Below are 24,784 nucleotides of genomic sequence, written 5' to 3'. Positions count from 1 at the left end.
CACTTTTCTTATCTCTATATATTGGCTTTTTATTTGAGGCCGGGGGTCTGAAATCCTTTAAGAGGAGGTGGCAAAATTAAAAGTATGGTAAAAACTTGTTCAGACTTAAAGAAAGCAAAATTACAAGTTGTGGCTTAAATTCTTACAAGGAATGGTATCCAAAGAGCTTATTATTATATTTTCAAGATAGAGTCAAGTCTGACACATAGATATTCAAAACCATTTCTTTCATCTAAAGCTTTACAAATGCAATGTATCAGAGTTAAAATGAAAAGACATCTGAGGAAAGCTTTTCTTCTACTCAGAGAAATGGACAAGACAAAGCTTGTAAGTGGGCTCCACCGGGCGTTCAACCTGGCTGAAATAGCACCAGCAGAGCCTCCCACAGCCTCATCAGCATGTTGACATTCAGTGACTTTTCACACTTCAAAATCTAAGTGACAAGCTTATCTCAATCAAAACTACTGCCATCCTCGAAACCAGAAGACCCTTGGCACAGGTGGCTAAGAAGGAAGAAAATGTTTCAAAACCGCAGTGAACATGAGAAAAAATGGAAATCAAAATTAAAAGGATGTTTGAACTTGAATTCATGATTCTTTACAGGCTTTTCTGTCATTCATTCATTCCTGCATCAGGCTGCTAGGGAATTGGGGGCAGCACCAGAGAGCAGACGAGAAAACCAAGGCTGAGATACCCCAGGGCAAGTCTAGGGTTTCGGACCAAATGCCAGACCTTATGGCTGGAAGGAGCACCAGAGCTGCCTCCCTTCCGAATTCTGAGTGGCATCTGAAGATGCTCTGAGACAAGATTCAACACCTCCAGCTGTGGGCCAACTCCAGCTGTGATACTGGAGAAGACTTGAGAGTCCCTTGGACTGCAAGGAGATCAAACCAGTCAATCCTAAAGGAAATTAACCCTGAATAGTCATTAGAAGGACTGATGCTGAAACTCCAATATCTTTGCCACCTGAAGTGAAGAGCCAACTCATTAGAAAAGACCCTGATGCTGGGAAAGATTGAAGGCAGGAAGAGAAGGGGATGACAGAGGATGAGATGGTTCATTGGCATCACTGACTCAATGGACGTGAGTTTGAGCAAGCTCCAGGAGTTGGTGAAGAACAGGGTCACAAAGAGTTGGACATAACTGAGCGACTGAACAACAACAACAAGCCAAGAATGGTTTTCACATATTTAAATCAAAAGAATATTTTACCACATGCAAAAATTACATGAAAATTAAAATGCTTTGGTGTCCATAAATAAAGCTTCATTGGAACATGGCCCCACTTGTTCCTTTACATATTGTCTGTGGCTGAGTTTTAAAACTACAAGAGCAGAGTTGAGTAGTTGCAACAGAGACTTTACAGCCCCCAGTGTCTAAGATATGTACTATCAGGCCCTTTAAAAAAAGGCTTCGCAGGTGGCACTTCTGGTAAAAAAAGACACCTGCCAGTGCAGGAGACATGAGAGACCCAGGTTCAATCTGGGTCAGGAAGGTCCCCTGGAGGAGGGCATGGCAACTCACTCCAGTATTCTTGCTGGGAGAACTCCACGGACAGAGGAGCCTGGCAAGCCACAGTCCATGGGGTCACAGAGAGTCAGACACGACTGAAGCAACTTAGCATGCCTTTAACGAAAAGTTGCCTCTCTCTCTCTAAGATCACTGAAGGAAAGAGTAAAGAGCAGAGAGTATTCTGGGCGCTTTTATCTGGGATCAGGAGGAAAGAGGCTGTTTTCCCCATTAAAGATTCCTTCACCAAGGAGGAGAACCCAGAGGCCAAACTGCTCTTGGATGCTGAGGCCTGAGAGAAACTGCTGTGTCATGGGATTCTGATTCCTCTGGCTGTGTAGCCATTAAAGTCAATGATCTGTGTGTTTTCAGCTCCTGCATTCAAGTTCCTTGGGCCTCCCTATTACCTCGTGGTAAACAGCAGACTGTAATCATATAAATGTGTAATTACATCAGCTAAACACTGAGAAGGGAAAAAGAGGCCAATGAGGCCCCGTTTTGTGGTGTTGGACTGTGTAATCCATCAGACATTCCAAACACACACCCCGGGGGCCAGAACTCTGGACTTGCCTTGTTGATAGAAGGATCTGCCCTAGATGAGCATCACTGGGATTGAAGGATTTAATGTTGCCCTATTCTTACAATGCTTAGGCTGAGTGTCAGGCGATCCGGGATCTTGGGGTAGTTGGCGTTTCTCCACTGACTGCCCCACAGAGCTTCGCACCCAAGCATGCGGTGCTTCCCAGAGCTCACAGAATGTTGCCCCACTTGGGGGAGAGAGAAGAGAAGACAATGTAGCATTGTTTGCCAACAACAAGTTTGACTCATCCCTTTGTTAAACTGAATCTACAAAGCTGCCGCATCTGTGTAGGCTCTGGAGTCAGCACAATTGGCATTGTTTATGGCCGCATTTGTTGTGGCTGCTTCATGTGCGCAGATTTATCAGGGATAGAGATTTCCATATTAAAGTTCTTCTTCGAGTGCTTGGTGGTTGGTTCTCCAGTTACACAGATCTTTGCCTACCATGCTCCTGGACTGGACAGCCCAGCCTGGAATAATCTGAGGATGGGGTAGCACATGGGACAGCCAGCATCTTGAGTCCAAGAATGAACAGGCATCTTGAGGCCGGGGAAGAAGCCAAAGAAGCACGCTGACCCAGTGGACACGTGCTGACATAGTTCTAGCTTACAGCCCTAATTTTTCCAACAAAAAACATTCTAAAAATCTAATCTGCACCTTGGAAATGCTTGAATTCTAAGTCCTAAAGGAAAAAGAGTTCTGGAACTCTTTAGAAAGGAAGGAAGGGAGGGAGGTAGGGAAGGGAGGGAAGGAAGGGTGTGTTGGGTTTCAGAATGTTAGATTGACTGGGGTAAACTATAAGGATGGAAGGGATGACAACAGCCTTTTTGCAGAAAACACATACCTTCTCCCAGTTATTCACACACTAGTCTAGGCACTGCTGTGAAGGGGTTTTATGGCTCAAATTAAGGTCCTTAATCAACTGCCTTTTAAATAAAATTATGTTGGTAGACCTGACTTAACCAGAGTATGCCTTTTAAACAGAGCATGGCATTCCTTGAGCCACATACCAGTAGCACCTGGGTGTTAACTACTCTCCCCTCACCGGCACTTCTGTCCCTCAAACAGCTTCAGCCTGTGCCTGTGGGCTCCAGCTTGCTCTTGCTCTTCACTTCTTAGCTCTATCTGCCCATGGGTTCCAGCTTCAACAGTCATGCAACCCAGTTCCTTGCAGTATCTATCTCCTACTGGTTCTGGGTCTCTGGTTGAACTTGACTCATACAGAGAAGAAGTAAGGCTAACCACGCAAATCAGGACGAGATCACGTGATATCATCAAGTCCACCAACAAAGTTGTTCTTGATTTTTTTCCAGCTGTACCCCCACCCTTACCTAAGGGATGTGACACTTTTCTGTCTAAACCATGGCTCACTTGGGCCCTGATTTTCAATAAGGGGATTAGTAGGAGACTAGAGCAGAAGACTCAGAGACTGGCATTCACAAAGCCTCTAGAGAGTTCTGCTACCCTCCTCCCACACCCAGGATGAAAATCTCTGCAGCCAAGAGCGTCTGCAAGGTAGGCAAGGGAACTTCGGTTTCTTTTCTTCCCTAGATAACCTGTTCATCTGCAGGTATATCCAGCTGGAAGAATGCCAGAACCTGGCAATGACGGAGCAGCCATACCACTAGATCTGGATTCAGCACAAGCTTTTGCCTGTTCTCCCCACTTCCAGTATCAGAGCAGGAATGATTAGGCCTAACCAGGGTGGGTTTTTTTGTTAGTTGGCACATTCCTCATCTACTCAGTGAATCATCAAGAAAGAATACTTTGGTAATCTGGGTCCTACCACTACTACTGGCCTCAGGGCAGGGTCAGAGAAGTGTATAGTTTTGCGTGGTGGGGTAGGGGTGTGTGTGGCCTTCAGCACTGGTCCATCCTGGGATCCTTGGATTTCCTAGGAAAGGACTCAGAGCACCCCGCAGCGGCAGAAGAGAAAAAAGAAGGGGCGGGGTGAGCAGGGATGGGAAAGAGCCCGATTTCTTTCAGCTCCCCCATTCAATTTCCAGACTTGTATTCAGGGAGTCCTTAGAATCCAGGTGGAAGTGCCCGAGGCTAGAAACGCCTGTGTTTGATTTTATGTTTATGTTAGGCACAGACATATCAACAGGCTCTTAGAAACACAGCTTAGGAGGTCTCTGCTTGCTGTTTACCTCCGAAGTGACCAAGAAGAGGTTGACGTGCAAGTAGTGTGTTTTGAACTATGTGCTAATTTAAAATCTTGAGAAGACACGGTATGCACAGTTCCAATCACAGCTCCTGTGGTTTGGCAGCAGAGCCCTCGGCTGAAGTCAGCATCAGCGAGCAGAGTGTCTGCTCCTCTTCCCATCCCTGCATGTTCGGACCTCAGTGGGCTGCACTTGCTGACCTGCTCAGCCACAGTGCAGAAATGGTATTTTCATGCTTTCTTTATGAACATGATTTCTTTTCTAAAGGAAAAGAAAATACCAGTTCTTGCTAAAGATAAAGATCTTATAAAGGTTCTTTATCTTCAGCAGGAACTATTTCTTAGTTCTTGGAATTGGACTATAGGATAATATCAATTTGGGAACAAATTTTTGGCTAAGACTCTTAATTGGCTGGATCAAGTTTCTGGAAAGTAAAAAAAAAGTTTAAAAAGAAAGAAAGAAAACATTTCAGACAAAGCATTCCCTTGTGTTTAGTTGATTCAAAATCAACTTTATATCAAATGAGGGGAGAGTGAAACTGATCATGTGAATACTATTCCTGAAAAGAAAGGTTTAATTTTTTAAAAACTGGTAAACCAATTAAAATATATTGGTTAACATATAAACACCCACACACATACCCCTCAGGCTCATCAAAAGCCAAAGGAGTCATACATTCACACAACAAGCCTTTTGCCTTTTTGAAAACTAAAACAATTATGACTATTACAGAAGTAATCCCAAACCCTGGTAGTTTCCATGAGGTTTATGAACTTTCCTGTAAAACAGGCTTTGTGTCTGTGATTAATATATTTCTGAACCAAAAGTTGAGACATGATGTCTGACACAGAATTTGCAGGGGGAAGAGAGGATGGTTCCAGGAAATCCTAGACACATGGTTGCTGTGGTAATGCCACATGTATTGATAGAATAGCACCAATTTTTATAGTTCTGCAGTTATAAGAACTATATTCTATATATTCCTTACATCCCTCTTCCTCCAAAGGCCTAGAAGATTACTGGTCATGGAACAGGGCTCAGTATGCTTGGATTCTATTTTATGTTTTATAAGATATTTTTACCTTTTGTTTTTCACTTAAAAATCATCAAAAGTATCAACATGAAAGCAAAGAAGCAATTATGACTGTACCTATTTTATTGAAAGTACTATTATAAGGACCTACCTATAGGGAACTGTACTGAATACTTGGTAATGACCTAAGTGGGAAAAGAATCTAAAAAAGAGAAGACATATGTATAACTGATACACTTTGCAATACAGCAGAAACTAACACAATATTGTAAAATCAACTGTATGCTAATAAAAAAATTTTAAGTACTATTAAATTCCTCATTCTGCTTTTATAGTCAAAGTGGCAGGATGCCAAAGGTCATACAAATGGGAAATGGCAGAGCCGAGACCCATAAACACTCATTGATTAACGAGTTGATTGATTCAAGAAACTGCTCTTTATTACCTATGTAACTGGCAAAGACAAGAATCAAACTGTGTGCGTAGCTGATGTGGTTAGCTGTGCATTCCCAGCTACCTCTGCAATGAGCGTACAAGCTGGAATCCAGCAAAATTAAAAGTTGCTGCTGCTTAAAAGACAGCTGTGAAAATGAAATGAGCATGCATACTTTGAGAAAATATGCACAAAATGCATATCTGATAATGACTGGTACCCAGAATACATAAAGAACTCTCAAAGCTTAATAAGAAAACAAACAGCCTTAATTAAAAATGGGCAAAGGATTTGAAGAAACACTTCATCAAAGAGATGTGGATGGCAAACAGGAACATAAAAAAGACTCTCTAAACTATTAGTCATTAGGGAAATGTACATTAAAATTGCACTGAGATACACAATAAACCTATTAGAATGTAAACAGACAAATATAAAAGGTGACATTACCATGGGCTAGTGAGGATGCAGAGCACTGGGAACTCTCATACACTGCCAGTGGGCACAAAAAGGCCCACTTTGGGAAACTCTTCAGCAGTTTCTTAGAAAGTTAAACATAAATTTCCACACAATCCAGCAACACCCATTCTCAGGTATCCTTGTAAAGGAAATTAGAATTGATATTCACATAAAACCATAAAAAATGTTTATAGCATCTTTAATCATTGTCAAAAACTGGAAACAAGCCAACTAGGGGAGAGAGAAATTATGGTACATCTATAAATGGGACTACTACTCAGAAGTAAAAAGGAACAGACTACTGATACATGCAAAACATGGATGAATCTCAAAACAGTGTTTTGAGTGAAAGAAGTGAGATACAAAAGGCTAAATACTGTGGGATTCCATTTTTATGACATTGTTGACAAGAAAAAGATCAATGGTTTCCAGAGAGTATGGTGGAGGGGCAAAATTTATTATAAAGAGGCATGATGGAACTTTTCCTAAGAGCTTTGAAAATATCTATAACTTGACTTTTGTGGAATTACATGACTATATATGTTTTTCTTTCTTTTTTTTTTTTTTTGACTATATATGTTTTTCAAAACTTACAATACTATATACTTAAACTGGGAGAATTTTACTGTATGTAAATGATACCTCAATAAACCTTACTTTTTTAAAAAGTGAGAAAAAGTATTTTTTTTTTTTGCACCAAAACACAGAAAGAAAACAAAAACACAAAGTCCTATTAAGTGACAAGTCAGTTTAACACTAGTTGATGTCTGTAAGATACAAAGAAGGTAAATATCTGGCTCTTTGTATGATTTAGATCATATTTATATAAGTTTTCATATATCTGGAATAAAACCAACTATCCTAAACTGGATTATCAACAAAGAAAATATTTATATAGATGCCAGAGAAGGTGATTTAGGATATAAACTATATACAGTGAGGCTTTCCTCATAGGTCAGTTGGTAAAGAATCTGCCTGCAATGCAGAGACCCAGATTCGATTCCTAGGTCAGGAAGATCCTCCAGAGAAGGAAATGGCAACCCACTCCAGTATTCTTGCCTGGAGAATTCCATGGACAGAGGATCCTGGCAAGCTACCATCCATGAGATCGCAAGAGTCGGACACGACTGAAACTCCAGTATTCTTGCCTGGAGAATTCCATGGGCAGAGGATCCTGGCAAGCTGCCGTCCATGAGATTGCAAGAGTCGGACACAACTGAGCGACTAAACCACCACCATCAGAGTGGACTGAATGGTCGCCCAGCAAGATACGTCCACATCTTAATCCTCAAAACCTATGAATGTTACCTAACCTACAAAAGAAGGAATATTACTTTATATGGGAGAAGGTGTGATTAAGCTAATCTTGAGAGGAGGATTATCTGGGTCTGCCTTAAACACAATCACATGTGCCTTTCTAAGGAAGGAGCCGTGTGACACACAGAGGAGAGGCTGTGTGAAGATTGAGGCCATGTGACGACTGGAGTTCCGTAGCCACCAGCAGCTGGAAAAGGCAAGAAATGGGTTCTCCCCATGAGCTGCTGGAAGCAGCACAGCCCTCTCACCTTGATTTCAGCTTGGTGAAACTGATCTTGGACTCTGACCTCCCAAATTATAAGAGAATAAATTTCTGTTGCTTTAAGCCACCGAGTTCACTGGCTTCTTTTGTTACAGGGACTATAGGAAATGAATATAAACATCATAATGACTTGGTAATGTAAGGGCTGGACACGAATTTGAGCAAACTATGGGTGACTGTGGAGTGCAGAGGAGCCTGGTGCGCTGCAGTCCATAGGGTCACAAAGAGTCAGACACAGCTTATTGACTGAACGACAACAATATAACGACATGAGTACATATGCCCAACTCAGCCACAAGAAGCAGGCCCTACGTGGATTCTTCTTGGATTGTACTGAGCAAGGTACCCTGTGGCTTCGATTGTTCCCTACCCTCACCATCACATCTGGCGGTGAGCCTGCCCAGAGAAAGAAGTAGAACCACAGGGACTACAGTAGAAGCTGCTGTTTGCACACCCATTATCCTTTCTCCCTTTGTCCTTAGTAAGAAACACCTACACAGTTAGACTCTGCAATAGACAAACCACATTTCCAAACATCCCTTTTAGATACAGGCGGCCAATGAGATTTAAGTAGATGTTATTGGCAAAAGCTGCAGAGAAAGGTCTTTAAAAGAAGTTGATTCAATTGAAATGCAAGTACCTTTACTCACCCTGCTTTCCTTCTTCCTGTTGTCTGCAAGGCAGAAGTGATGGATTGGGCTCTAACAGCCATCTCTTGACGGTGAAGTGACCTTGAACACAGAAAGCAAGCACTAAGGATAGAAAAGCAAAAAAGATAAAAGGAGCCTGAGTTCCTAAGGACCATGGAGCTGCTGTACTAGTTCTAGGCTGCTTGCTTCTATTTCACATGAAAGAAATGCAGAAGGGCCTTATTTTGTAAAGCCATTGCTATTTTGAGTCTTTATTAGTAGAAGCCAGAAGCAATTCCTAACTGACTGGAATTAAATAAAGATCTAATTAGCTTTATTAAATAATACTAAAAAGTAGAAAGTTAAAAATGAAAAGTTGTGGATAGCTTGATTTTTCTCCCCTGATTTAGCTCTCTTGAGGACAAATGTGTCAATCTCATAAAAAAATCCCTATTATCTTAATCTGCTAATCTTTGCTTTTTTCTTTTTCAGTTAAACTGAAAATAAATGAAAATGTACAAAAGACTTATAAGTCACATCACTCTATGTCCCCAAAACTGCATGAAGAAAGTACCCAGCCCTGTTACTTGTTCCAAATCAGGAAAAATTTACTCTAGGAGCCAAATTATTGTTACTAATTCCCATCTTCTTATATTAGTACCCAGTGTATGCAAAGAGGCTTCCCAGTGGCACTAGTGGTAAAGAACCCACCTGCCAGTGCACAAGGCATAAGAGATGCAAGCTTGATCCCTGGACGGGAAGACCCCCTGCAGAAGGGCATAGCAGCTCACTCCAGTATTCTTGCCTGGAGAATCCCATGGACAGAGGAGCCTGGCAGGCTAGAGTCCATAGGGTCGCAAAGAGTCGGACATGACAGAAGTGACTTAACCCACACACAGCGTACTCAAAGAGCACCAAAACGCTTTCTTACTAAACTATGTAATTTTGCATTTTGTAGAGGCTGGCTGACTTATCTGGATTCTAAAAAATTCAGACAATTCTTCTGGTCATTAAAAACAGTTAAATCTGCAAAACAGGTAGAGAGATGCAAATTCTAAAATCTTTAAAAAAAAAAGTAAACTCCCAAATAAGGAGAATTAATAGGGAAAATTGCTGAATGAAGTGATTGAAAGAAAATTTATACAAAAGATACCTAGAATTTTAAAAAATGATTTAAATAAGAATAAGAATGTTTTATAACCTCAGGAGGTTCTTTTATAAGAGGACCAGCAGCCCATAGGACAGATCACCTGTGGGCCTGAACCTCCTTGGCCTTACTTTGTGTTTACAAGAGCCCCATTCACACCACCTTACAAACCCTCCATTTAACCACCTCCCAGGCTGTCTTGGGGGAGCAGTTTGGGGAAACAAGAACTATAAACAGAAACCATAATAAACAAGATCACAAGTCCTGCCAGGTACGGGACGGAGGGCAGAACCGTTCGTCTACACTGGGCTCCTAATCTAATTTTGTGTTTCCTTCACCCCATGTTTCTTAAAAGGGAGGTTTAAACCAGTTCAGGGGGAATCAAGACTGCGAGGTTCTTTCTGGGTGCACTTCCCATTGAAAGGACGCCCCTGTACACACACAGGCTGAAGCTCCACTGTGCACTGTCCAGTGTCCAGGGCACTTCTGAAACAACTGTAACCCTCATGCGTCTGTTCTGGGTAACAAAATCGAGAGGAACAAGAAGTCACTTCAATTGCACTCTAATTTCAGCTTCCTTATCTGAGGAAAACTGAAAGATCATTCACACCATGGAGAGCACTGACTTTAGTTTGATGGTGTGGGAAGAATGGAGATGTAGGCATCTAAAGCTTTGCACAGGCGCCTCACACGATTCTGTTAAATGACCTTAGCTTTACCGTTAAATGAACTTAACCTCCATGAGCTGCCATGTCCTCATCAGGAAAATGAGGGTGATACTACATTTATCCCAGGATCAGGTGAAAAACAACAGCCACAGATGTTCAGTAAATGTTGATTTATTTTCCCCTTCTTCCACACAGTATCATAGCCCCAGGCTGGCAGCCTACAAGCCAAAGCTGGCCTATAGACATGATTTTGCTGCAAATTGTGGGTTGTTTTCATTCTGATTCTTTTTTAATTTTAGGAAGACATTACAATTAAATATTTTTCTAAAACTGCAATTTCAGTTTATCTTGAAAAACTGGGATGGCAACAGTGGGCCCTATTTCTGCATGGCCACATGACTGTTAGAGTTGATTGTTTAGACAAGGCACGTGCTATCCAGCTCATCAGCTTCCTAACCCAGCCATATTCATTCCCTTGAGTTAAATGCCTGACCTTATAGGCATCTGAATTTGCCAAATCTGCTAGCAATCACATGGGGGTCCGCTCATATCACCATCTTTTCTTCCCTCCACCACACCACATCTTCCAGTACTGAAGGTAAACATGCCATTTGGGATAATTCTAATGTTGGAGCAAGAGACTGAAAGTGAAATTGAAAGGTTAATCAACGAGTCACAGGAAATCAAGTCATGGGGGAGGGAGGTTGAAAGACACACAGAGACACATACAAACGGACAGATACACACGTACATTGTGTAAGCCCATGATTGATTGACTATATTCAGTTAGGTTCGTTTCCCTATGGAACTCAGTGAAATGACTGGGAATAAACAAAGTATAAATCATGCACTTTAATTCTATAAGCGTTAATGTTTAAATGTACTTTTTAATCCTAATTTGAGTCAGCTTACAGTTACACATATAATCAAACATATTTAATTATCAAAAAAAATTAGAACAAACTGTTAGGAGAGCATGGAGGAATAAGCACTCATATTACAGATGGGACTATGAAATGTTACAATCCCTACAAAGGAGAATTTGCAAATATCTAACACAAGTCTAGATGAATCTACCATTTAAACCTCAAAAAATCCACTTCCAGGAATATATATTGAAGATGCAAAAGTATATTAATTATCTATAGCTGCATCACAAATACAGCTACTAATCATCTTGGTTTGTCCAGGATTGTGGATTTTTCTGAAACTCATAATTTTCAGTACTCAAACTAGAACGATCCCAGGCAAACTCAGACTATTGGTCATCCTAGTAACAAATTGCCCTAAAATTTAGAGAACATATTCAGTAAGCTTGTCAGTGGTCTTGGCAATGATTTATCTGACACCAAACACAAAAATAAACAAGTGGTAATACATCAAACCAAAAAGTTTCTCCACAGCAAAGGAAATCATCGACAAATTGAAAAGACAACCTACTGAATAAGAGAAAACATCTGCAAATTATATGTCTGACAAGAGGTTAATATTCAAGATATTGTATATTCAAAATATCCTCATACAATATTCAAAATATTGTGTGAGAAATTCATACAACTCAACAGCAAAAAAGCAAACAATCCGATTTTAAAATAAGCAGAAGATCCAACTACTAATAGATATTTTTCGAAACAAGACATACAGATGGCCAACAGGTACATAAAAAGATGCTCAGCATCACTAACCATCAGGGAAATGCACGTCAAAATCACAGTAAAATATCTATCACCTTATACCTGTCAGAATGGTTATTATCAAAAAGACAACAAATAATAAGCACTGGTGAGAACACAGGAAAAACGGAACCCTCGTGTACTGTTGGTGGGAATATAAATTGGTACAGCCACTTTGGAAAACAGTATGGAAATCATCAGAAACTTAAACACAGAAGTAGCATACGACCCAGCAATTCCACTTCTGGGTATTTATCTGAAGAAAACAAAAACACTAACTTGAAAAGATATATGCGTCCTCATGTTCATTGCAACACTGGTTAAAACAGGAAGCAACCTAAGTGTCCACCAGCGAATGAAGGGATAAAGAAAATGCCACACACACGCACGCGCACACAGAAATATTATCCAACCGCAAAGAAAGAAGGAAGTTTTGCTATTTGCAACAAAATGGATGGGCCTCAGGGGTATTATGCTATTTCTATGTGAAATAAGTCAGATAAGGAAAGACAAATATCTTAAGCACTCACTAACACATATAATCTAGAAAACAACCATAAACCAAGCTCACAGATATAGAAAACAGATTGGTGGCCACCAGAGGTGGAAGACTGGGAAGAGGGGAGAAACGGGTAAAGAGGGCTAAAATATGCAAATGCTCAGCTATAAGAATATAAGTGAGGGGATGTAAAGTCCAGCATAGTGACGACAGTTAAAAATACTGTATTGCATATTTGAAATTTGCTAAGAGAAAAAGATCTTAAAAGTTCTCATTATGACAATAAAAACACTATGTGTGGTGATGGATATTAACTAGACTTATTGTGGTTATTATTTGGCAATGTATACAAATAACAAGTCATTATGTTGTACACCTGAAACTAATATAATGTTATATACCAATTATTTCTCAATTCTATAAAAAAATTTTAAAACCTTAAAATGCCAAGACTAGAACAGGCAAACTGAGATTGTCATCCCAGTAACAACAGGTACACACTGCTATATTAAAATGGATAACCAACAAGGACCTACTGTATAATACAGGGAACTCTGATCAATATTATGTAACCACCTAAATGGGAAAAGAATTTGAAAAAGAATAAATATGCGTATAAGTGAATCACTCTGTGTAAACCTGAAACTAATACAACATTGTTAGTCAACTATAGTCCAGTATAAAATAAAAGAGTTAAAAAATGCTGTAAAATTTGGCAGCTTAAAATAATACACATTTATTTAGCTCACAACTTCTGGGAGTCAGGAGTCCAGACAAGGCTCAGCTGAACTTGTGCTTCACGGCCTCTCACAAGGCTGCGTTCAAGTGTCAAAGAGGGCTAGGGCTTCACGTGAAAGCTCAACCAGGGGAGGAGCTGCATCCAAGCTTATTTACAAGGTTGTTGCAGGAGTCGGTTCCATGGGGCTGTTGGAAGGCTACCCTCGGTTATTCTCTGTCTGTAGGTTGGAGGTCACCCTCAGTTCTTGCCATGTGGGTCTCCCCAACATAGCAATTTGCTTCATCAAAGCCAAAAGAGAGAATTTTCCAGAGAGGCAGAAGTAACAATTTTGGTAACCTAGTCCTTGGAGTGATAGCCCTTCCATATTGCCATCTTCTTTGGTTAGAAGCAACTTACACAAACTACCGCACAATTGCACTCATCTCACACGCTAGCAAAATAAGAGAGTTCCAGAAAATCATCTACTTTTGCTTTATTGACTACACCAAAGCCTTTGACTGTGTGGATCACAACAAACTGTGGAAAATTCTTCAAGAGATGGGAATACCAGACCATCTGACCTGCCTCCTGAGAAATCTGTATACAGGTCAAGAAGCAACAGTTATTCTGACTGGTGTGAAATGGTACCTCATAGTGGTTTTGATTTGCATTTCTCTGATAATGAGTGATGTTGAGCATCTTTTCATGTGTTTGTTAGCCATCTGTATGTCTTCTTTGGAGAAATGTCTATTTAGTTCTTTGGCCCATTTTTTGATTGGGTCATTTATTTTTCTGGAGTTGAGCTGTAGGAGTTGCTTGTATATTTTTGAGATTAGTTGTTTGTCAGTTGCTTCATTTGCTATTATTTTCTCCCATTCTGAAGGCTGTCTTTTCACCTTGCTAATAGTTTCCTTTGGAAATAGAACTGCCTTATGATCCAGCAATCCCACTGCTGGGCATACACACTGAGGAAACCAGAAGGGAAAGAGACACGTGTACCCCAATGTTCATTGCAGCACTGTTTATAATAGCCAGGACATGGAAGCAACCTAGATGTCCATCAGCAGATGAATGGATAAGAAAGCTGTGGTACATATACACAATGGAGTATTACTCAGCCATTAAAAAGAATACATTTGAATCAGTTCTAATGAGATGGATGAAACTGGAGCCTATTATACAGAGTGAAGTAAGCCAGAAGGAAAAACATAAATACAGTATACTAACGCATATATATGGAATTTAGAAAGATGGTAACAATAACCTGGTGTACGAGACAGCAAAAGAGACACTGATGTATAGAACAGTCTTATGGACTCTGTGGGAGAGGGAGAGGGTGGGAAGATTTGGGAGAGTGACATTGAAACATGTAGAATATCATGTAAGAAACGAGTTGCCAGTCCAGGTTCGATGCGCGATACTGGATGCTTGGGGCTGGTGCACTGGGACGACCCAGAGGGATGGTGTGGGGAGGAAGGAGGGAGGAGGGTTCAGGATGGGGAACACATGTATGCCTGTGGCGGATTCATTTTGATATTTAGCAAAACTAATACAATTATGTAAAGTTTAAAAATAAAATAAAATTAAAAAAAAAAAAAAGAAGAAGCAACAGTTAGAACTGGACATGGAACAACAGACTGGTTCCAAATAGGAAAAGGAGTATGTCAAGCCTGTATATTGTCAACCTGTTTACTTAACTGATATGCAGAGTACATTATGGGAAATGCCGGGCTGGATGAAGCACAAGCTGGAATCAAGATTGCCGGGAGAAATATCAATAACCTCAGATATGCAGATGTGAGAGTTAGACTATAAAGAAAGCTGAGCACCAAAGAATTGATGCTTTTGAACTGTGGTGTTGGAGAAGACTCTTAAGAGTCCCTTGGACTGCAAAGAGATCAAACCAGTCCATCCTAAAGGAAATTAGTCCTGAATACTCATGGGAAGGACTGATGCTGAAGCTGAAACTCCAATACTTTGGCCACCTGATTGGAAGAACTGACTCACTGGAAAAGACCTTGATGCTGGGAAAGATTGAAGGTGGGAGGAGAAGGGGATGACAGAGGATGAGATGGTTGGATGGCATCACTGACCTGATGGACATGAGTTTGGGTAAGCTCCAGGAGTTGGTGATGGACAGGGAGGCCTGGCTTGCTGCAGTCCATGGGGTCGCAAAGAGTCAGACACGACTGAGCAGCTGAACTGAACTTGCGCAAGGGGAGTGGCTTCCACAACGCCAGAAGGTAGAAATCACCTGGGGCCAGCAGACTCTGAGCCCAGGCCTGGGCGCATCAGACACATGTGTGTCCTATTTCAAACCCTCGCAACCCCCACCTCTTATTCAAGCCCCTGCTGCAGCAAAGCCTCAAGTCTTGATTAGCCTTGCACAGGTGCCACCTGGCAGGGCTTTGCTCCTAGCCTGTGATGATGTCTGATACAGACCATGGTATTCCACGGGGTAGCATGGATGGGCAGCAGTAGAGTGTTTCTTGAGCTCTATATATAAGAAAAAAATAATAAAAGCTTAAGAGCTAGAGGAAAGAAAGCTGCAATTAGATGCTATAATGGAAAAAAAATAAGGCCCTCTGCCTGACTCCCAGGTAAGTTCATTCATAGACCCAGAGCCCACTGACTGAAGGTGAGGTTGCATCTCCTTGAAGAGGAGCCCTGGCAGTCCATCACAAGTATAAACAATGAGCTTTCCCTCAGTCTTTCTCCAAAGTGACCTAGGGACACTTACCAGAGTACTGTGTACTGGGGAAAGGGAAACACAGAGTTGCTTCGACCTTAGCCTGCTGTGAGAAATCATAAATGCCAGTTACTACCGTTTGTCTGATTAGAGAAGTACAGAGGACAGGTGATAATTGAAAGTCCCACCCTGGTCCAAGTCACAGTGAAATCCGTACTTATTTCTCCAGTAACTGAGTCTATAATTGGGACAGGTAAACTTAGAAAATGGAAAGCCCTAATATCAGCTCCCTGAATTTTGACGTTAGAATTTTAGGGTCATGTAGAAGGCCATTGTGACTTTTTACAGTTCTAACAGCTGTAGGTGATAGGGACACGCAAAGCAAAATTAGATACCACCCATTTTCTTCCCGGAAGAAGGCAATGGCACCCCACTCCAGTACTCTTGCCTGGAAAATCCCATGGACGGAGGAGCCTGGTAGGCTGCAGTCCATGGGCTCACTAAGAGTCAGACAAGACTGAGCGACTTCCCTTTCACTTTTCACTTTCACGCATTGGAGAAGGAAATGGCAACCCACTCCAGTGTTCTTGCCTGGAGAATCCCAGGGACAGGGGAGCCGGGTGGGCTGCCGTCTCTGGAGTCGCACAGAGTCGGACACAACTGAAGCGACTTAGCAGCAGCAGCAGCATTTTCTTCCCAGGTGACATTTGAGGGGGGATGAAAAGTGCTGAAGGCAGAATGAGCCCCAGGGGTGATGTGCGGCATACGGGGCACCCAGGTATTCTCTCCACCCGCTAGTTTGCTTCTGTAAAAGGTACTCAACCCAAAGGGAGCCACACAGAAACAGGAAGTCAGTTATACCCTCTCTATCACCCATCAGAGGATCTTCTTGGCCTTGCCTAGACACTTATATGATAATCACAGGCCCCCACTGGTCTGCTCAGAGTAGTGTAGGGCAGGTCCACAGGTCGCCAGCGGGGCGGCACCAGGGGTCCCCCTCGGTGGAAGTCTGTGTGTCAGCCTGCACAGTCCTTCCGCGCCAGCTTTTGCTCAGGTGCGAGGGTGAGAGCCACACTGGCAGGTGTGGGAGCTAACCTGGCTGAATATCTTCACTCCTCAAAGGAGCCTCTCCTGTAACAACTCCCTGGACGTGGCTTTCATTCTCTCCAGGGATACCTATAAAAGTCACCACACCCAGGGAGGCCTCAAGAACCGTGTCCTTAGCAGAAATGCACAGTCTTTCATAGCTCTTCCCAGCCCAAACATAACTCACCAATCAGGGTTGTTTTTATCATCCACAGTGTTACTTGGAAATACAGTTTGCCTTTTACCCTTAAAAGGTTGCCAGAGTAACGGCAGTGTGTGTGTGTGTGTGCGTGTGTGCACACACGCTCTTAGTCATGCCCAACTGTTTGTGACCCTATGACTGTGGCCCACCAGGCTCCTCTGTAAATGGGATTTTCCATGCAAGAATACAGGAGTGGGTTGCCATTTCCTTCTCCAGGGGATCTTCCCGACCCAGTGATGGAACCAGAGTCTCCTAAATCGGCAGGTGGGTTCTTTACCACTGAGCCACCTGGGAAGCCCAACATAGCTGTACAGCTACCCAAAGGACAAGTTCTCATGTAGAAGGGAAAGCTTTGTTTACCCCTTACTTTAGCCACCCTGGCTAAAAAGCAGACTCTACAAATTCTGTCCTTTCTTCAGGATGGAGCTACCATAGCTGCAGGGGTGTTTCAAAGTCTTTGGGGAGCTGCACAGAAAGACATGGGTGGATGGAGAGGAATTCCAGAACCAGCTTTATCTCCTCCTCTGTTTTTGGTTTAAAAAAAAAAAAAACAACAAGCCCTATTTGAAGTTATGAGGCTGATGTTCTTAACTGTTCAAATAGGGAGGCCGTGGTGGCAAACAATGCAGACAAATCCCTTAGGGCTTCATCTGACGCCAGAGATTGAGGTGCTTGGACCTACTAAAGCAGAGTATAAATGCCGCCCTCTTTCCACTGTGTCCTTAAAATCAGGCAGGACAGTCTTACCCAGATTGATCAGATTGTCTTCCCAGTGAGAGTGCGGGCCTCAGGAACAAGATTCTGTTCAACTTTGCTAAAAGGATTACTGACTCTTTTCTCCCACTTTGAGTTACATTAAGAATAGGTCTTCCTCTCTCCTCTTGTTTGATGGATGCCATCCCCCAGGAGATGAGAGGAGACCAGGAACTCACTCTGCACATACATACTTCCAACTTTACAGGAGCCTGCTTTGTTGATTTCAAGAAACTGAATGTCCATGCGAAAAGTTTTGCCCTGAAAGAAGACCTCACCTCTTCCCAAGGCTATGCAGCAAGCGAACCCTCTAGGGAGACGCGTGTTCATCTCCAGGGCCTGCTCTGTCCTCCTTATAGCCAAACTCACCCTTACAGCTTGTGGACTGGCACCAGCCCCATGGAGAAAACTCAGCTCTTTTCTCCCTCCGCAAGTCCAATATGCTTCTTTAATGAGTCTGGTGGTGCTTCGGTCAAGTGTCCAGAGAGACAAGAACAGACTTGGAGGGGATCGGGGGGATGGGGAGATGAGGGCAGATGACCTGGCATCTGTGGGAGAAGGAGAGCTGTGCGGTGATTCCTTAATGAATTTATTTAAGGGCGGAGGTGGGGGAGATGAAATATAGGGCAGCCTGAGAGGACAGAGGGGGAGAACGAGAGAAAGAGAGCAGATGTTGTGAAAGATAGTCTTTCATGTTTCCTCCGCACTGGCAATCTGCAGATGTATGTTGGCAGGGCTACAGTCAGAGAACAGAGGGAGGCTGGAGTTTACACATCTGGAAATCATTTGGCAGGGGGCAGAGTTCAAACGCTTTCTGCCTCAGCCGCTCGCAGACCTTCCTTGCGGCGTGGGCTGTGGCTGGGTGAGGGGCCACCATGCACAGAGTCCCTCCAGCCTCACTCCGGGCGGAAGCCCCACCTAAGCCGGTGGGGTTTGCCTCTGTATGGGTTCAGTCACGCGGAAAAGTTGAAATGCTGATAAAAAGAGAGAACGGGACGGGGGGAAGGACAGGAGCAAAGCGGAGAATGCACCACAACGGAGAGAAGCCTGGCTGGAAATCAAGAAACAAAATGTACTTGGACCTAATTCAGAGCGTGAGTTAACTGGAGAGCAAAGAACACCATTCAGCGGAGGGAAGCAAAAAAAAAAAAAAAAAAAGACTCCTCTGCTGCATAGTAACACCCAAGGATCATGCTCACGCCACATTTACTTTTCTCAGAAATCCCTGTCCATGTTGCCTTCACTGGTTTCAGGAATGCAGAGGGCCTTCTTGATCCTGAGGGAATTGCTCCCTTTGGAAGGATTTATGGGGTTCTGCAAGGAGACAGCAGGGTCTCCCAGGACCGGTTCATTATCCCACTGACCCAAAGCCTCTGCTGCCACTGGGAGACGGGGCCCTCCCTCCCAAAAGGGGCAAGGTCAGCTCGGGTGTTTAGCTTCCCTCTGAGGAGAAACACATCCCTGGTGAACTTGTGTCCCAGCTCAAAGATCCTGCCACGCTCAACTGAGTAGACACGCTGGCTGCAGCTGCTGGCCGGCGAGGCGCGGGGGCCACGTGTTCTGTGTGGGAGGTGAACGCACAGGGAGTGGTTGTGAGTTAAAGGCACACGGGCTCACCCAGGTCGGGTAATACGGTCCAGGACCTCAGAAAGATCAGGGTCCATCTGGGGAGAGAACAGAGCGCATGAAAAGATGAATTACAAAATACAACCGAACGGAATAAAAGGCCAAATGTGAGATCAAACACACTCTGATGGATCGCTTCATAACCCCCACCCCACCCCAAAGCTGCTTAACTTCCTATCCGCTCTACCTCACTGGAAGCTTCCGCCTTCCCTGAGGCTGCCCGTGCCATGAACGGTCGTTACTCCCCCTCAGCTCGTGTCCGGTGTGGCCGAAGGTCCTGCTAATTTATGCCTTCACATCTTTTGCACGCGTCCATCACCCTCAGCATCTCTAGCCTGAATCAGTCTTGCTGCTGCTGATCTGATCCCCCAGACCCATGCTCCGGGTTCTCGGTCTGAAGGGAAATCTGAGTGTGCCACTCCTCTAAATGGTTCAGCAGTCTTCCACAGTTTTCAGGATAAAGCTCAGCCTGCAAAGCATGACACACAAAACCGTCATGACCTGGCTTTTGTCCACGTTCCGAACCTCATCTTCAGCAGTGCACTCAGAAATGTTTAACAACCAAGGCTTCCAGACACACCGTGTGTCATCTCACACGACACACTCCCCCTGAGCAATGAAGCTCCTCCAACTCCCTGGCCATAACCATGTCTCTCCCTTACCTGGGCCTCTGCACATCTTTCTCTGCCCAGAAAGACCTTCCTTCTGCCTCTCCCCCATGCTCACACCCCTCAACCCACCCCTGCCAACCACCATCCTTCCAGACCTGGTTTCCACCAGGAAGTCAGCCCTTAGCAGTCATGTCTGACTCTTTGCCACCCCATGGACTATACAGTCCATGGGATTCTCCAGGCTGGAATACTGGAGGGGGTAGCCTTTCCCCTCTCCAGGGGATCTTCCCGACCTAGGGATTGAATCCAGGTCTCCCACATTGCAGGCAGATTCTTTACCAGCTGAGCCACAAGGGAAGCTCCTTAGCAAGCACTGCTGCTGCTGCTGCTGCTGCTGCTGCTGCTAAGTTGCTTCAGTCGTGTCCAACTCTGTGTGACCCCATAGACAGCAGCCCACCAGGCTCCCCCGTCCCTGGGATTCTCCAGGCAAGAACACTGGAGTGGATTGCCATTTCCTTCTCCAGTGCATGCAAGTGAAAAGTCAAAGTGAAGTCACCCAGTGGTGTCCGACTCTAGCGACCCCATGGACTGCAGCCTACCAGGCTCCTCTGTCCATGGGATTTTCTAGGCAAAAGTACTGGAGTGGGGTGCCATTGCCTTCTCCATAGCAAGCACAGGGGCCACCAAATGCTGCCTTGTAACTGTGCAGGCGGGGCTGTTGCTATATCAGGCACCTTTGAGGACAGAACTATTTTTATGTTTCAATCCACATTGCCTCCCACACTTTCTGGAACATAGTAGGTTTTCAGTAGTCACTGAAATACAGAATATAAACACTGCTAGTTTTTAACTTACTACTTACACTCTACCCTCAAGATTCAAGGTTGTGAATGAATGCTATAAGCCTTTTCCACAAACACAGAGCTCTGGGAAGTACAGAAGTCAGAGTGGCCAGAGAAGACTTCTCGGAGTAGAGCTGCCATAATCAGCAAATTAAAATACAGGATGCCCAGTGAAATTTGACTTTTAGGTAAGTGATGATTTTTTTTTTTGTAAGTAGTTCTTATGCAACATTTGCTACACTCTACCCTCAAGATTCAAGGTTGTGAATGAATGCTATAAGCCTTTTCCACAAACACAGAGCTCTGGGAAGTACAGAAGTCAGAGTGGCCAGAGAAGACTTCTCGGAGTAGAGCTGCCATAATCAGCAAATTAAAATACAGGATGCCCAGTGAAATTTGACTTTTAGGTAAGTGATGATTTTTTTTTTTGTAAGTAGTTCTTATGCAACATTTGCGAAATTACTTATAGTAAGCAAATATCCATTCACCTGAAATGCATGTTGAACTGGGCGTCCTGTATTTTATCTGGTATCCCTACCTTTGAAGAGGCTGCCTTTGAGCAAGAGCTTGATGGATGACTCAGATTTAGAAAGGGCAAGAGAAGGGGGACTGGTTTTTCTCACTGGAGACTGGTGGGAGGGGAGATGAGCCAAGTACACGGAGACCAGGACCTGCAAGGAATTTTCACATTGGTCTTGTTAGAGCATGAAGTTGGTGCTCACAAACAATGAGAGGCTGGAAAGGAGGAGAATGTTGAAATGGAAGTGGAAGTGATCAGAGAGAGAGGGCCACTGCCATTCTTTAGACGTTTGTTCAGTTTAAAAGTCCTGAACTGGCCCAGAGGCGACTGGAAAAAAGGACAGGAAGAAAGGGCAGATTTCTAAGTGTGCTGGGGGATGGAAAGGAGAGCTGAGGAATCTACAAAGACTTAAGACTCAAGAGGGGAAGCCAGATTAGAAGGGGCAGGCAAGGGAGGATGAGCTTCATTTAGACCTAACGGTACTGATGGGAAAGCAGGACCCACAAGGAGGACTGAACACCAAGTAGGAGATGAGATGCTAGGGCCTTCCCATGACAGTGGTCATGGAGTGTCCCTACATACCAACAGGGATGGTCTGCAAGGGTTCTCAGTCACGTACATGCTCCACGTACATGACAGAGGAGGATTTGTGGGACTAAAGTCCCACACTGCCAAGGCAGTGTGACAGACCACTGATATGCTCCTGTGTTCCATGACTCCTCCTCATTCCAGGCCTTCTCAAGAGTCCACCAGCCCACTCGAGAGATGTCTCACTCTTCTGTTTCATGAAGGAATGATTGATGCAGTTCACTGCAAGACATTCAAAGATGTAAAAGGGCATTTCCCCACTGCTACTGCTGCTAAGTCGCTTCAGTCGTGTCCAACTCTGTGCGACCCCATAGATGGCAGCCCGCCAGGCTCCCCCATCCCTGGGATTCTCCAGGCAAGAACACTGGAGTGGGTTGTATTTCCTTCTCCAATGCATGAAAGTGAAAAGTCAAAGTGAAGTCGCTCAGTTGTGTCCGACTCCTAGTGACCCCATGGACTGCAGCCTACCAGGCTCCTCTGTCCATGGGATTTTCCAGGCAAGAGGACTGAAGTGGGGTGCCATTGCCTTCTCTGATTTCCCCACTAAGTTACCTAAATGTAAAGTCCAAATTTAATACACTTCAAATCTTTGCCTGACCAGAGCAAATTGTTTATCTGTGTGAAATTGGCAAAGGGCCAGTCTGTGGATATGAAAATACTTTGAAAATTATACTGTACTATACAAACCTAAGGATATTATTCATATAAATGGAGTATCTATAAGATAACAGACAATAATCACCCAGATATCCAAAATTATGCTTGCGTATTATTAGATGTTTGGATATTTCAAGATGTCAAATTCAGTCCTTTCCCTAATATTACCCATATCCTTCTTGTCTTATTTTTACATAGTACTTATCACCATCTATCATACCCTATATCCAGTTCAGTTCAGATGCTCAGTCATGTCTGCCTTTTTGTGACCCCATGGACTGCAGCACGCCAGGCTTCCCTGCCCATCATCAACTCCTGGAGCTTGCTCAGACTCCTGTCTGTTGAGTTGGTGATGCCATCCAACCATCTCATCCTCTGTCGTCCCCTTCTCCTTGTGCCTTCAATCTTTCCCAGCATCAGGGTCTTTTCTAATGAGTCAGTTCTTCGCATCAGGTGGCCAAAGTATTGGAGTTTCAGCTTCAACATCAGTCTTTCCAATGAATATTCAGGACTGATTTCCTTTAGGATTGATTGGTTTAATCTCCTTGCTGTCCAAGGGACTCTCAAGAGTTTTCTCCAACACCACAGTTCAAAAGCATCAATTCTTCCACGCTCAGCTTTATTTATGGTCCAACTCTCACATCCATACATGACTGCTAGAAAAACCATAGCTTTGACTATATCTATTCCCCATATGGAATACCTTATTTTGTGTTTTTCCTGATCACCCACAAGGCTGCATGAGCATTGAGGGCAAAAATTTATATCTCTTTTGTTGATGGCTACACTTCTCCATGCCCAAAGCAAAGCTTATTTCTGACTGAGTGAATTCACGTTAGTTTTCTAAGGGATGATTCAGTCAGTCAGTCAGTACAGTCGCTCAGTCGTGTCCGACTCTTTTCGACCCCATGAATCACAGCACGCCAGGCCTCCCTGTCCATCACCAACTCCCAGAGTTCACTCAGACTCACGTCCATTGAGTCAGTGAGGCCATCCAGCCATCTCATCCTCTGTCGTCCCCTTCTCCTCCTGCCCCCAATCCCTCCCCGCATCAGAGTCTTTTCCAATGAGTCAACTCTTCACATGAGGTGGCCAGAGTACTGGAGTTTCAGCTTCAGCATCATTCCCTCCATAGAAATCCTAGGGCTGATCTCCTTCAGAATGGACTGGTTGGATCTCCTTGCAGTCCAAGGGACTCTCAAGAGTCTTCTCCAACACAGTTCAAAAGCATCAATTCTTTGGCACTCAGCCTTCTTCACAGTCCAACTCTCACATCCATACATGACCACTGGAAAAACCATAGTCTTGACTAGATGGACCTTTGTTGGCAAAGTAATGTCTTTGCTTTTGAATATGCTATCTAGGTTGGTCATAACTATCCTTCCAAGGAGTAAGAGTCTTTTAATTTCATGACTGCAGTCACCATCTGCAGCGATTTTGGAGCCAAAAAAATAAAGTCTGACACTGTTTCCATTGTTTCCCCCTCCATTTCCCATGAAGTGATGGGACCAGATGCCATGATCTTCGTTTTCTGAATGTTGAGCTTTAAGCCAACTTTTTCACTCTCCTCTTTCACCTTCATCTAGAGGCTTTTTAGTTCCTCTTCACTTTCTGCCATCAGGGTGGTGTCATCTGCATATCTGAGGTTATTGATATTTCTCCCGGCAATCTTGATTCCAGCTTGTGCTTCTTCCAGCCCAGCATTTCTCATGATGTACTCTGCATATAAGTTAAATAAGCAGGGTGACAATACACAGCCTTGACATACTCCTTTTCCTATTTGGAACCAGTCTGTTGTTCCATGTCCAGTTCTAACTGTTGCTTCCTGACCTGCATACAGATTTCTCAAGAACCAGGTCAGGTGGTCTGATATTCCCATCTCTTTCAGAATTTTCCACAGTTTATTGTGATCCACACAGTCAAAGGCTTTGGCACAGTCATTAAAGCAGAAATAGATGTTTTTCTGGAACTCTCTTGCTTTTTCAATGATCCAGCGGATGTTGGCAATTTGGTCTCTGGTTCCTCTGCCTTTTCTAAAACCAGCTTGAACATCTGGGAGTTCACGGTTCACGTACTGCTGAAGCCTGGCTTGGAGAATTTTAAGCATTATTTTACTAGT

The 24,784-nt window shown here is 43.6% G+C and overlaps 1 protein-coding gene and 1 long non-coding RNA gene across 7 annotated transcripts in view; one reads left to right on the top strand and one right to left on the bottom strand.

Moving 5' to 3' along the window:
• The window catches only part of LOC138984193 (uncharacterized), a 282,161-nt gene extending 261,399 nt beyond the window's left edge, over nt 1-20,762 (bottom strand). For 2 of the 5 annotated variants that reach the window (XR_011461455.1, XR_011461456.1), the window contains exons 1-4: nt 20,398-20,762; nt 19,635-19,916; nt 10,695-19,485; nt 8,408-8,488 (exon numbers count right to left, since the gene is read on the bottom strand). This is a non-coding gene — a long non-coding RNA (uncharacterized lncRNA). The remainder of the gene's footprint in view (nt 1-8,407; nt 8,489-10,694; nt 19,486-19,634; nt 19,917-20,397) is intronic. The other 3 variants (XR_011461457.1, XR_011461458.1, XR_011461454.1) reach the window with 2 other exon arrangements.
• A 431-nt stretch (nt 20,763-21,193) lies between these two features.
• The window catches only part of CD180 (CD180 molecule), a 75,407-nt gene continuing 71,816 nt past the window's right edge, over nt 21,194-24,784 (top strand). For both annotated transcript variants that reach the window (XM_070357544.1, XM_005890925.2), the window contains exon 1: nt 21,194-21,307. The gene's annotated coding sequence lies outside the window, so the exon portion shown is untranslated. The remainder of the gene's footprint in view (nt 21,308-24,784) is intronic.

The sequence above is a fragment of the Bos mutus genome, chromosome 20, assembly GCF_027580195.1.
Source record: "Bos mutus isolate GX-2022 chromosome 20, NWIPB_WYAK_1.1, whole genome shotgun sequence".
NCBI classification, from domain to species: Eukaryota; Metazoa; Chordata; class Mammalia; order Artiodactyla; family Bovidae; genus Bos; species Bos mutus.
Note: the sequence above shows the minus strand (reverse complement) of the source record. Positions and strands in the feature narration are given on the sequence as shown.